The sequence below is a fragment of the Lactuca serriola genome, chromosome 8 (genome assembly GCF_051521515.1).
Source record: "Lactuca serriola cultivar US96UC23 chromosome 8, Lser_US96UC23_V15, whole genome shotgun sequence".
Taxonomy (NCBI): domain Eukaryota; kingdom Viridiplantae; phylum Streptophyta; class Magnoliopsida; order Asterales; family Asteraceae; genus Lactuca; species Lactuca serriola.
In genome coordinates this window covers 299,770,507-299,785,711 of record NC_136415.1, presented here as the reverse complement: position 1 = coordinate 299,785,711, position 15,205 = coordinate 299,770,507, and the positions used below count along the sequence as shown (strand labels likewise).

At 36.4% G+C, this 15,205-nt stretch overlaps 1 pseudogene; it reads right to left on the bottom strand.

Annotated features, from left to right (window-relative positions):
• Positions 1-14,278: 14,278 nt before the first annotated feature.
• On the bottom strand, positions 14,279-14,881 carry LOC145068212 (secreted RxLR effector protein 161 pseudogene; annotated as a pseudogene).
• Positions 14,882-15,205: the final 324 nt, after the last annotated feature.

The following is a 15,205-nucleotide window of genomic DNA, read 5'->3' as shown; positions in this document are numbered from 1 at the left end:
CCAGCATCGAGGCAACTCCATTCAGATATGAACTCAACTCTCCACAACTAAGAAAGAAGACATGACAGCTTCAGAATTTTATCACAAGATGACCAGTCTTGCTGATACCATGGCCAATATAGGCCATCCAATGACCGATGAAGAAGTTATTAGATACGTCCTTTTTGGGCTTGGACCAGGCCACGGTGATTTAGTCACTGCCATCACAGTAATGAGCAATCAAAACTCGGTAACCCTACCTGATTTTTACTCCTATTTAATCACTCATGAGGCACATACCAGTATGGTGAATAACATGCCCGAGTTCTCAACCTCTGCTAACACTGTGACTCGTCAAGATCAGAATCCCCCACGACGAAACAACAACAATAACTCTTACAATAACAGAGGCAACAATCGTGGGCATGGACGAGGCAGGGGCAGAGGAAACGGCGGTTTAAGGTGCCAGGTATGTGGGATTCCTGGTCATGGTGCTTTGACTTGTTGCAATCGGTTCAACCATGCTTATCAGAATGAAGACTATCGTGGTGGAAATAGTGCAACCATTGGCATCTACAACACTGATCCCCACTGGTATGTTGATTGTGGAGCAACAAATCATTTGACAAGTGATTTGGATCGTCTCACTGTCCATGACTGCTATCAAGGCAAAGATCAAGTACAAGTTGCTATTGGCATAGGTTTGAATATCTCTCATATTGGTCATTCAAAAATTTCTGGTTTAGGAAAAGCTCTTGCTCTTAAAAACATTCTTAGAGTTTCTCAAATTTCGAAACACCTACTTTCTGCTCATAAACTTGTTTCAGATAATCCTGTTTTTATTGAACTTCATGATCATGCTTTCTTTGTTAAGGACAAAACAACGAAGAAAATCCTCCTGGCCGGTAAAAGCAAAGGCGGTCTGTACTCGGTGCCACTTCGTCACTCACCATCTCATCAAGCATTTGCAAGCTCTCGAGTGACAAGGACACAATGGCACCAACGGTTGGGACATTCAATTTCAGCAGTCATTAGTTCCATTTTAAAGTCTAATAAATTAGGAGTGTCTTTTGATGTTAATAAACACTTGGTCTGTGATGCATGTCAAAGATCCAAGAGTCATTAGTTACCTTATAAACATTCTTTGCATGTTTCTTCTTTTCCTCTTGAGCTAGTCCACACGGATGTTTGGGGACCAGCTCAAGTTTCTAGTGGCGGTTATAAATATTATGTTAGCTTTGTTGATGATTTTAGCAGATTTACTTGGATATATCTTATCAAACACAAATCTGATGTTGAACAAATCTTTTACAATTTCCAACACCATGTTGAACGCCTTTTGAACACCAAAATTCACATGGTGCAATCTGACTGGGGAGGAGAATATCATAGACTTAACAAATATTTTCAAACCATAGGTATCTCACATCGTGTCTCCTGCCCACATACCTCCCAACAAAATGGTATTGCAGAGCGCAAACACCGTCACATAGTTGAAACAGGTTTGGCTCTACTTGCTCACTCTTCACTTCCACTTCGTTTTTGGGATGAAGCCTTTTTAACCGCTTGTTATCTTATTAATCGTATGCCAAGCCCAACTACTCACAATATTGCTCCAATTACTCGACTGCTTCACATCACTCCGAATTACTCATTTTTAAGGAACTTTGGATGAGCATGTTGGCCAAGTTTACGAAAATATAACTCTCACAAATTAGATTTTCGGTCCAAAATGTGTGTTTTTCTTGGCTATAGCTCTATGCACAAAGGCTACAAATGCCTTGATAGAAGCACTGGCAGAATTTACATCTCTCGTGATGTCATCTTTGACGAATCTCGTTTTCCTTTTGCATCCACATCCAACAATCATACACAAGTCTCATCAAGTGATCTTGTCTCTTTTCCTCCATTAGAACCAGAAATTAATAATGACCATATGAGTAGGTATGATCTCTCTTTGCTATCCCACACTTCTCATGCAGGTGCAAGTTCATCACAAGGCCTTCCCATCGTGATCACTCATCAATCAACTACAGCAGCTCCATTTGCAACACCCATTATTGTTCCATCACAGCCACCTTCATCGCCACCCTCTCTACCAGCTGTGCAGCATGACGAACAAAGTAATCACCCAGCTCCCCCATCTCCAGGTGTCTCGTCTCCAGCAGTCAGTGACTAGCCCTCTCCTTCTCCACCAGGAGTCACTACTAGAGGTCAAGCAGGTATTATACGACCACGGAAATTTACTGATGGCACAGTCCTCTATGATGTCACTAGATGAGCTTTTATGGATGTTCCTACCAATCATCACAGCGCCTATGCTGATCCGGCATGGCGCCTTGCTATGGAAGACGAATTTTTAGCACTCCAGCAAAATCAAACATGGTCTCTTGTCCCTCGACCATCAGGGGTTAATATAGTGAGCTGTAAATGGATATTTAAAGTTAAAACTAAAGCTGATGGGACTCTTGACAAACGCAAGGCTCGTCTTGTCACTAGAGGTTTTACTCAGCAACATGGAGTGGATTTCCATGACACCTTCAGTCCAGTTGTCAAAGCTGCCACAGTTAGGTTAATTCTTTCCTTGGCTGTCTCCAAATAGTGGCCTCTTCGTCAAATCGATGTTAGTAATGCCTTTCTCCATGGTTTTCTTAATGAAGAAGTATACATGCAACAGCCCCCCGGCTTTGAGGACTCTACTAATCCTAGACATGTTTGCAAGCTTCATAAATCCATTTATGGCCTAAAACAGTCCCTAGAGCTTGGTTCTCTCGGTTAAGTGAGAAACTATATATCAGTTGGGTTTTGCTTCATCAAAGGCAGACACATCCTTGTTCATATTTCACCATGATCGAGTCACCATTTATATGCTTGTTTACGTCGATGACATTGTCATCACTGGTTCCTCGCCAGTTGCTATTGACAAACTGGTTCATGCTCTAGTGAGTTCCTTTCCCATTAAAGACCTTGGTCGCCTTAGTTACTTCCTTGGACTTGAGGTACTTCACAACTCAGGGGGAATCACACTTCTACAACATCAATATGCCATTGATTTTCTACACCGAGCTCATATGGAGAATTGTAAAAGTATCTCAACTCCTATGTCAATAACAGATAAGTTATCCCTCAATCATGGCACACCACTTTCTGAAGAAGATGTGTTCAAATATCGAAGCATGGTGGGTGGATTACAGTACCTTACATTAACACGCCTTGATATTTCCTTTGTTGTGAATAAGGTGTGTTAGTTCTTGTCTAAACCCACTGACATTCACTGGGAAGCTGTCAAACGTATATTGAGATATGTAAAGGGTACAATTGATACTAGGTTGCGTTTTACTCGATCTACCTCAACACTTCTAAGTATTTTTACTGATGCAGATTGGGCAGGGTGTACAGACTATCGACGATCTACTGGTGGTTTTGCAATATTTCTTGGTCCAAACTTAGTATCATGGAGTTCTTGTAAGCAACCAACTGTGGCCCGATCCAGCACTGAAGCTGAGTATAAGGCACTCGCAAATGGTAGTGCAGAAGCAACATGGATTCAGACATTATTAAGAGAATTAGGAGTACCGCAGCCAAGGCCTCCTGTGTTGTGGTGTGACAACCTTGGTGCAACATATTTAACAGCCAATCCTGTTTTTCATGCACGAACGAAGCATATAGAGGTAGATTTTCACTTTGTAAGAGAAAAGGTGGCTATAGGTGCTCTTGATGTTAGATTCATCTCTTCTGGTGATCAACTAGCGGATGGACTCACAAAGTCGATGACTAAGCAAATGTTACAACATCTACGACACAATCTAAACCTTGTATCGGTTAAGATTGAGGGGGAATGTAAACGGATAACTTAGAATAGATTATAAATAGACTTTTATCATTCAAATGTTTTTTGTATGATCCATATATTTAGGATCTGATTTCTATCTCTCTGTAACATTTACTTATAAATACAAACACATAACCCTATTGGGTTTTCACGACTAATAGATATTTCTACTTAAGTTCTAATTATTTTATTTGGCCAAGTTAGCTTCATCGGAAACCCCACAATTATATCAAAGCAAATAGATACAGCCTGAGAAGTCATTTTTGACTTGGGACCCCCATCAATCATACTGTAACGCCCCGTCTCTGGTATGTTGCTTCCGTGGCATTTATTTAGAAGTTTTATTGAGGGACTCGGCGAGTCTATGGCCTGACTCGTCGAGTAGGGTCGAGTTTTTGTGCACGTGTTAGTCGCCGACTCGGCGAGTCCATATTCGGGACTCGGCGAGTCTGCCTGCCTGGAAGAAACCCTAAATCCCCGGGTTGCTCACTATTTAAGCCATGCTATGTGCCCCAAACTCGCCTCCTTCACCCTCAGAGAGCTGTGAGAAACCCTAATCCATCCTTTGAGTGATTTAAGTGTTTTTGTGTGGATTTTGAAGGCTTGAAGAGGAAGAAGAAGAAAGGAGCAAGGAGAAGAGGTGTAGAGCAAAGATCCAAGGGCAAAATCAGAGTTCATTAAGGTATTTCTAGGATTCCTTCTGTTTTATGCTTTAAACTTCCATTAGAGCACTCCTAGGGCTAGTTTGATGTATTTTCCAAACCCTATAGTTGTATGGATGCCTTAATAGGTCGAGATATCCTTAGATCTGTTCATTTAGGAGTTGTAGAGCCCGGATCTATTGCATTTTTGAAGATGCTTTGCATGAGAACCCTAGATCTAGCCTTTATTATGCTTTTTGAGCCATTTTATCTTCATGGATGCATATGGGCACGTAAAGATAGAATCTTTACGTGCTAATCGAGCTAAGGGAGCCCAGATCTATAAGTTTTATACACTGGATTCAAGCATAATCGAGTTTAAAGTAGCTGCATGCAAGCGACTCGGCGAGTCGAGTCGCGAGTCCCCGATTTTTCCCTTTTTGAGTGATGCCGAGTGGGGACCAGTGAATAGTAGAGTGAACTCAGCGAGTTGGAGGTCAGACTCAGTAATGGAGGGACTCGACGAGTTGTTCATACAACTCGGCGAGTCCAAGGCAATCTTCTTAGCTCGAAGGGCAACTCGTCGAGTTGTTCATACGACTCGGCGAGTCGGATGCAGATTGCCTGAGTTTTAGAATCAAAAGGGAACTCGTCGAGTTGATGCCATACTCGACGAGTAGCCACGAGTAGGGTTGAGAAGAGAGACTAGAGACTCGGCGAGTTGGCGGCCCAACTCGGCGAATCAGGTCAACTGTAGGTTGACTTTGACCAGGAGAGTTGACTTTGACCAAGGGTAAAAGAGTCATTTTACCCCAGTGCAGTGATTTGCATTTGATTGAGTGTGTTTATGGATTTGTAGCCGGGGAGATACCGGAGCAGCAACAGTTAGCTTCCAGAGCCATACACACAACAGCCAATTCATGAGGTGAGTTTCCTTCCAGTAGGAACGGGTCTAAGGCCTCAATGTCGGCCCGTTCAGTCAGTAGTAGTTTCTGGACTTCGGTCCAACGTAGTAGTTAGTATGTTTGACGCCTCCGTGGCTCAGACAGGATTTATGTGTTTATGCTAGTTGATATGTTATGCTATGCTGTGTTCAGTTAGTCCGGACTTCGGTCTGATGCAGGGGACGGGGTCCCAGTCAGTTTCGGACTTCGGTCTGATGTAGGGGACGGGGTCCCAGTTAGTTTCAGACTTTGGTCCGATGTAGGGGACGGGGTCCCAGTCAGTTTTCGGACTTCGGTCCGATGTAGGGGACGGGGTCCCAGATAGTTAGTCCGGACTCCGGTCCGATGCAGGGGACGGGGTCCCAGTCAGTGGGCAAGGCCCAGTATGTGCTTTATATGTATTGTATGGCATGTGGTAGTTTGGGGGAGCTCACTAAGCTTCGTGCTTACATTTTTAGTTTTGGTTTCAGGTACTTCCGCAAGCAAAGGGAAGAGCTCGGGATGATGGCATCGCATACACCACAACTTCAGTTCTTGTCTTGGGAGTTGATACAATTTTCTTAGATATGTTTTGATACAGTTATGACTCAGTTTTCTCACAGTATTTTAGTATGGTTTTAGATACATAGTTTATGGTTTTATTATATGATACTCAGTTTTATGATTTTTGGTTATATTAAAAATGAAAATTTTGGGTCGTTTCACATACTTTGATACTTCTTAAGGAGTATAATGATTAAATTAAGCCAAAATTGCATTTAACTTATGGATTTTTTCGTTTGTCTGTAAGATAACTTAGTGTGCACAGAATAATGATAGACAAACTAATCTTTATGGGAACGCATATTAGGGAGAATCTTAATCATCGAAACTCATGATGAAAACATTATGCTATATATAACTGTATATAAGCTCTTCTATTAAACCGATTAGGATGATATTTTGGTTGAAGGCTTGTTGTAAAAGGATCCGCTAGCATATATTATAAATTCATTTGTCTGATACAAACACTTTATTCCTCCAAAATCACCTTATATTTAATTATTAGGTATCGACACAAAACTCAATTTTACTCAAATTGTTACTATTCGAATAACGTAAGACTGTGTAATTATCACACTCATTTCTTAATGGCCTTTAAATAGAGTTTTTAGTTATGAGTCATTAATTAGTTTTTTTAACAATATTATATGACACGTCTTATAATGTGCTGCAACATGTTCTGTCATTATTGTTGAAATTGTCGTCGGTTATTATTACGACTCCTCCACAAAATTAGCCTTACTGATAACATAAGAGTATATCCTAATTTTAACTTATCATTAATACCAAAACCACTATAATGGTCAGTGTGAGTAAGGCAGAGTATTGTTGCAAGCATTATTAATTCCTTCCACTCAACTTGAGGTATATTAGGCTACCAAATTTATGATAAAATTGTTGTACTCATAACTTCATCTAATTTGGATACCACTGGCAAGATTATATTTAATTTCTCTCTAAATATCATGAGCTACAATAAGAGTGACAATGATTTATGGGAAATTTTCTTTCTTTAGGTATATCATGAATACATTTTCAAAAACAAGAATCATTCTCATTCAAAAAAATAATTATTTTTATTGGACTGCCTAGGCTATCTTAACCAACTTAACATTTATTAAGTTCATTGAGTTTCAATATCAAACTCTTAGGTGGGAAAACTAATGTGATATTTTATTTCCCTGAATGCTCGTTACACTTATTATTATGACATATTAATTATAGATTTAAGTCTTTAAGTGGTATCTTATTTGAAATGGGCATGTTTAATTTAAGTGTGCCTTTACGAACCTCTTAACTTTGAGCCTTAATATTTTAATTACTCCTACTGATGTTGGGCTTCTTAGGAAGTAGTAACATCTTATCTTAATTATATTAGTATGAAAAATAGGTAATTCAATTCAATACCAAAGTGAATGGTCCAAATATCCAATAAAGAAACAGCTTATTGTCATTTGATTAAGTTTTTATTAATGATCGGTAATATGTTTATAACTTCGGCTAGACATCCTTACACCCAAATACTTTACAAATTAATGTTTCTATAAGATATGTAGATAGCTGACATCAATGTCGTTATCCATAAATTTAGAGATTGATACTCTCATACTTAGTGTATTTGACAACAACCTAACGTTCTTTACGATAATTAATGAAAGATCGTAGATGTTGACCACTGCTTGTATGTCAATCTCAAGATTCACCTAGCTTATTATATGTAATCACTCTTGGCTTTCGTTAAAATCAAGATTTTGATTAGCCTTTACATATATAAAAAAAACATAGGTGACTAAGACTTCATATTAGTTAGGTCTAAATACAAGTACATGAATAATCATAATGTTAATGATTACTTCAAGACTATAAATATCCGCAGGAAAAGGTCTACAAAGATTAATAAGGATCAATTTTGTAATCCGTTACAATGTGTGAGATTTTTCTCATTTCCTTTGGATTTTTTTTTTCAATACACTTTATACATTTTCAGAATTTTGTGAAAATATATTTGATTGAAACTTCATAACTTAGATGATATTCACACCATATCTTAGATGAAGTCTATGTATATTGTTTTCTGCAAAAAAAAAATAATAATAAATAAATTAAATTAAATTGGATTATGAAAAAAACTTAATGATAACAGAGATTCCATAATTTGGTTATCTATTCATATAGAAGTGCCCCCTTTAGCTAACCCCTGTTAGAATTCGGAATATGCAATCGATAATAATCTTATTATCGATAATAATCTTATTGTATCCATGAGTAGATGACAAAATATCATCATTTAGTTATAGATACATATCAAAATTTCGAATCATATGGAAACTTCATAATAAAATGTAAATATTTATCATAAATGAAAACTTATCAACCATTTATTAGCAAGAAATTTAATTTTATGTCTCAACATTACCATTATTCAAAAGCTTATTTCCTTTTCCTTTAGGTAGTCTATTCACAAGACATTTTCTAATAGTCAAATGTGAATTTTTGACTTCTTTGAAATAAGTTAGTACTTGTACCACCTATATGGAGCATCTTGTTTTTAACTTTATTACGACATTTGTTTCTTTATATATCGTATTCACATGATAAAGGGTTAATTTATTTCAATTTCTCATTATGCATATTATGGTAGATGGTTCAAAGATCAAATCATGCTAAAAGAAACATTAGAATGAGATAAATTAAAGCTTAGCAAATTATCATATTACAAATCAGTTTATACCAATTGATAATACACAATACCAGATAGTTAATTGGCATTACTTGATGGTAGACATTAAAATGGGTTTTAAACCAAAGGTATTAATGAATTAGTTCGGGACATACGCATAATGTAAGGGTCATGAGTGAATTCATTACCTATTACCAACACCAAAATAATAGGCAAAATAGTTAAAACGTCCAACAATTAGCTTCACGTTGGCTAATGCTAATTATTGAACATGATAACTTTTTTAGAATTAAATTATGCAGCCATAGCGTTGCACAACACCTTTGGGCTGAAATGCAATACTATGCGATAATGCTTTTACTTAATTGGTTTTGACCAGCAACCAAATATTTAAGGCATCCTTAAACTTATAGTACGCTACATATATACTACACACCACCGTTGGGCAGAAGTGCAATATATACGCAAATTATGCTATAATTAACTATATGAGTGATTATCTAAATAGCCTTTGGGTTCTCTAGATAACAACTCTCACGGTTTTATAATGTGGTGTTTAATAAACCCAAATGTTCAACTCAAACAACCTTTCTTTGGTCCACTAACTTAAGTTCAACATGTTAGGTTACCACTTATCTATTTATTTAGATTCATTTAATCTTATAATGGTTTTATTGTTAAACTGGTTCATACCCAAATAATAAATTACAGTATTAAAAAAAATGATTTCAATATTATCGATTTCATATGTTTAATCCCTTCACTTTAATGGACTTGTTAACCAAAGAAATCTATAATACACTACCGACTTAAGTTGCATGGTTGAATTGATCAAGCAAAAGTCAATGGTCTTATGTACTCAGAAGGGATAGACAATTGGATTTTAGTCACCACCAAATAGATATTAAAATCATCCGAAGAATATGTTGTTTAACAATTAGGATTGAATGACTGAAAAGTATCAAGACACAATTAAGAGGGTTTCTATTTTAAAAGTTTGGTTATTGCATCATCATTACTCGAATGAGACGCGAACCTCACAAATAAATCAACTGAATCATCATGGTAATTTAATAATTTAATTCATCAATTACATTATTAGGCATCAATTATAACCAAATTGGACATGACCAAAAAATGATTAAACTAAAAGCAATGGCATGAATCTGCTCGTTAAACAAATTCATCCCACTGGACATGAAAATTATCAAAATATAATGTAATTGATTAATCAACTTCAGCCTTAAGTTGGATACAAAAGAAAAGCACACCACACGACTACTTTGTAGATTAAAAAATTGTTTCCAACATGTTTTGAAAATTATCAACACATAATATAGTGGGTGTGTGTACGCATAAATTAAGTATCCATATTTTTAATTAGTGGATTGGAAACTATCAATCGACGAACATTATTACTGTTCGTTCAGCCACCGAAGCAAATAGGCCAAACTTTGAAGTGTTAACTGTATATAATATTATTTGCCGTTTCATTAACTTGTACAATCATACCAACAATTTTCGATGGATATGATAACGGAATCAAAAACGACGAAATTTAATTTTAGTTCTTCAATCGATTCTATTAAAAGGATTGTGATGCCACTGATTTTTACATCTCGAATGCTAACGTATACAATGGACTTTAATTACACCACTGATATGCATTAAAACCAATTGTATCCTTAACGTGAGTAGTGGTTTCAAGAATTTCAATATTAAAAAAAAAAAAAAAAAAAAAAGATAGATTTTGATGTTTCCGGATTCAATTCTTTTGGTTCATTGATTCCCAAGGAATTAGAAGGAAAAGGAATTTAAAATCCTTGCAAAGGGTGTTTGGATTACCAAAGAAAACGAAAAAAAAAAAAAATGAAAGAAATCTCTCTTCTTTTTATTTGTTTGACTTTACTTTAGTTTACTTTGGTAATGCCCCAAAGGCCAAATCAGAAGAGATCCATCTCCCAAAAAAACTCACCTGTTCTCTTGATCTCTACATTGTCTGACGCTCTTCCGTCTCTGATCTCACCGAATCTCGCCACTGGCCGATGTTCTGCGCCAGTGATCTTGCTGTCACCGTCTCCCTCGATGTATTTCTCTCCTGCTCTCACTCTCCCCGGTTTTCAACAATCAATTGAGAAAACAATGACATTTCTGGGAACACCCAAAAAGATAACTACAGAATTCTTCTTACCAATTTAACCAAAACAACCTAATATTCTCCCTAAAATCTATCTTTACTGAATTTAACTCATAAACCAATGTCAATTGAAGTAATTTTTACCAACAAAAAGCAAATGTTTTGAGCAGGGAAACCCTAGAAAATGAACCGACAAATTGATGTTAAACCTCTGCAACAGTTTGTTTTTTTGAAATAGATTTAAGTCTTGACCAAAAGAACTCAAGGTTAAGTAGGTATTTCCCTTTTTAAAGCTTCATTACGATTATACACTTTATATAGAGCTAAATTTTCATATGTTTTGTTGCTAGGGTTCATTTTCTATTTGTGTTTAAGCTAAAATGTTTTGCAACTAGTAATTATTTCTGCAAGGGTTTAAGTTAGAGTTTGTTGAAGACCAATATGCTTAAGTTAAAATGTTTTCATTTTTTTTTTCTTTGTGCTTTCGATCTAGTTAATTGGAATTTGTACTCTAATTTTTTTTTCTACTTTAACAGGTTCACCTGCTACCACGACACCCAACGACTATGGAGAATCTCCGAGGTGAAATTTTATCAGACATATTCATACGGTTATTGGCCCAACAACTTGCTCAAATGAGATGCGTCTATAAATCTTGGAATGCTCTCTTGTCTGAATCATCCTTTATAAAATCCCACCCTCGTCGTTCTACCCATAACAACAATGATATTCTCTTGTTCTTCCATTGTTCATTTGTCGATGATCTATTCATAAGACGCCACTCTTGTTCACCTGATATCAAACTCACTCGTTTTTACAAACTTCCTGTTAATACCCAATTTGAAAGCAGTAGTTACACTGTCATTGGATCTGTGAATGGCTTAATATGCTTTTATTACAAATCATACAATGATGATTATCTCATTCATATTTGGAACCCTTCTCTCTCCGCTGTATTAGCTCTCCCCCCATCTTCATTGTCCACTCCTATGTCAAAAAAAATCTATTTAAGATTTGGATTTGATCCCAAAACCGATGATTACAAAGTTGTTAAGTTTACAAGCCTTTTCCAACATCCAACGAGGTAGCGAAAGGTGAGGTTTATAGCATGAGAAAGGGTTCGTGGGAGTTGATAAGTCAAAGGCTTCCACCGTATGTCATTTCCAATCAAAACAAAGTTGATTTAGATGACATTGACAGCTATCTTCATTGGCTTTCTTATATTGATAAGGAGATGAAAGCATGTACAATAGTCGCATTTGTAGGAGTTTTGTTTGGAAAACTTTGTGTGATGTCAAGAGGCAAAAGTGGTAAATGTGAGGTGTGGGTGATGGAGGAGTATAGGGTGGCTGCATCATGGAGGAGTATAGGTGTGGGTCAAAACCAGTGATTTTCAAATATAATTGTTGTTTTTTCTATCTTATAACTAGAAGTGTTTTGTGGGTTTTATGGTTTGATGCGATGGTTATTCAACTATATCTTAGGCCGGTTGCATGAGCAACCTGGTTGTACATAAGCTATGCTTAAAAGAAAACAAGTGGATCTGTAGATTCGATATTTTGAGTTTTTAATGCATTACGTCATATAATATGTTGAAATGTTGAACGTTGAATGTTGAGATTGCTCCAAATAAGTGAGGTAGAATAAAGGATAAATTAATGCATAACGTCTATGAAACCCCTTATACCCTTCTCTTGAATGGTGAAAGAAATAATAGAAGCCATAATGGACTAAGGAGTATGGGGTGGCTGAATTATTCCATTTGGATACGCATTACAAATTAAGTTTATGTTTGAAAGGTATAAAAGTCATCTAGCTTTGCATTATCCAGTAAATTATTCAAGTATATGTCTTCTGAGCGGGAAAGAACTAAGATTGTTGTGTATGGTGACAGTTTTGTTTAGGTTGTGATGCGAATAGAGAAGAGGGGACCACAGTAAATGTCACACCTAAACCGTTATTGGTGTATTCTAGAAAGGGACCAGGGGTAAAAAGGGGAAAGACTATCATTAGTTAGTTATGTAGAAAGGAGAATATATAGAGAGAGAATAAGGAAGTATGAGGTCATGTTTTTGTTGTTACGATTGTATTGGCTCCTGAAGATTTGTTTCAGTGAGAGAGGGATCATTCCCTGGGCAATATTCGGATTGAATTATCAATACAAGTTCATTCTCCTTTCATTCATTTCATCATTCATCTGTTTCTTGTTTCATTTACAATTCATATTTCCATCAGGTTGCACCCAATATGAATGTATCAGCTTTTTTAGCATCTGTTGGAAAGTGAATGTTCAAAAGGAGAAAACGATATTATAATTGCACATTTGTTACTATGCTAATATGAATTGAGGATTAAGCTTTTAGTTTCTAAATCACAAACTGTGTTTGCTGCCTTTCTTAATCTGTTTGAATACGAAATCAGGCCTGTTTTTGTATTTGATTTCATTGTTGATGTGAGCTTTTGGTTGATTTTGGTTTTTGTTAGAATTGTCTTTCTTTTTGTTTGCTCATCTGTTAGATATGAGGTATTCTAAGAAGGGTAAAACCAGAGAGGAAAACTTTGTATTTTATTTCATGAAAGGATGAATTCACCGGAACAATATTTATAGCTGATGCGGTTTGTCTCAGAGATTTCTTATTAAACCACAACCTAACATCTAAAATTAAAGAGTTAAAACTATTGGGGATAAAGAAAGATACTAAGGAGTCTCACTCGAATATGTAGTTTATCTTCAAGGTCTTCTCTGTTATCTCAATTAGACGGAAAAGGATCAATATCTCATGATTCTAGTACAATGATGAAAACAAAAAACTACATACTTGAAGAAATCGATTGCTGATTTGATGAAGAAGAGCCCGCCATTAGAGTTATACTTCAATTGATCTGTTGATTGCCTTCAATTAGGATGGGTTAATAGATTGATGGCGTTCTTGATTATTTCCTGGTGTGATTGATGGTGTTCTTGATGATTTCCCGGTGTGCGGTTGACAGAACACAGGGATGTGTTCTCATGAATAGAGAAGAAGGCAACCACGATTCAATTTTCTGATAACCTATATATATTTATGCACAGGGACCAACTTCGCCCATCATAAAGATTGGAGGACCTGTTTGTAAATGTGGGAAAATCAATAAGATAAACAATTAGATTAGTTAAAATAAAACTTATATAATAATGATATAAATAGTTTAGGCGAGATTATTATGATAATTCTTACATTCTCCCACTTGGCCGTATAATTATCTATATCAAATAAGTTGGCCATTTATCAATCCATTTAGGATATATATTTGGCAAAAACATTGAGGCAAAAAGATACAATCATACACACCTTAAAAGACATGAGATCCCCATCGATTATACCTCAACACTTTCACAAAATATAACTTAAGGTTTTATGTTTATCATATCTGCTCCATAAAAATTAACGTTAACATGAATTTCTTGAGCAAAATAAATAAATCATGTGAAAGATAGAACTGTAAGTGCTTACATGTAGTAGTGCATAGTATTATGTGACATTAAGCGAGATTTCCTCTTAGGCTCATTCTCGCTACATGCTCAATAAAAGTCTTAGGTGGTAGTCCTTTAGTAGGTGAATCCGCCAACATGTCACTCGTATTAATATACTCCATGCTTATGCAATTTTCTTCCACTCTCTCTCGAACAAATAGGTATTTAGTATCGAGATACAATCCAGCACCGGTTGAACTATTGTTGTTAGAGAAACTAACAACAACACTATTGTCACAATAAAACTTCAGTGGTCTTGTAATGTTGTCACCAATTTTGAGCCCACCAATAAGATTTCGCAGCAACATAGCATGACATGTGGCATGATAACATGCTACATATTCAGCCATCATAGTTGAAGTAGTAGTGAGCTCTTGCTTGCGACTCCTCCAAGATATAGGTCCACCTGAAAGCAAGAATATGTACCCTCCAGTTGATTTTTTATCATCTTTGCATTTAGAAAAGTCAGAATCTGAGTATCCCACGACCTCTAGAATATTTGATCTTTTATAAGTGAGCATGTATTCCTTAGTTCCTTGTAAGTAACGCAATACCTTCTTGGCTGCTTTCCAATGGTCTAATCCCGGGTTTGATTGATAACGACCAAGCATACCAGTGATGTAAGCAATATCGGGTCGAGTACAGACTTAAGCATACATTAAGCTCCCAACAACCAAAGCATGTGGTATAAGCTTCATTTGAACACGTTCAGCTTCCATGTTGGGGCATTGATAAGAGCCAAATTTATCACCTTTTACAACAGGGGCAACAGTAGGTGCACAATTTTGCATATTGTACTTATTAAGAACCCTATCTATGTAGGCCTTTTGAGACAATCCCAAAGTCCCACTTCCTCTGTCTCGATGAATTTCTATACCAATCACATAAGAAGCTTCACCGAGATCTTTCATGTCAAATTTACTTGATAGGAAGCG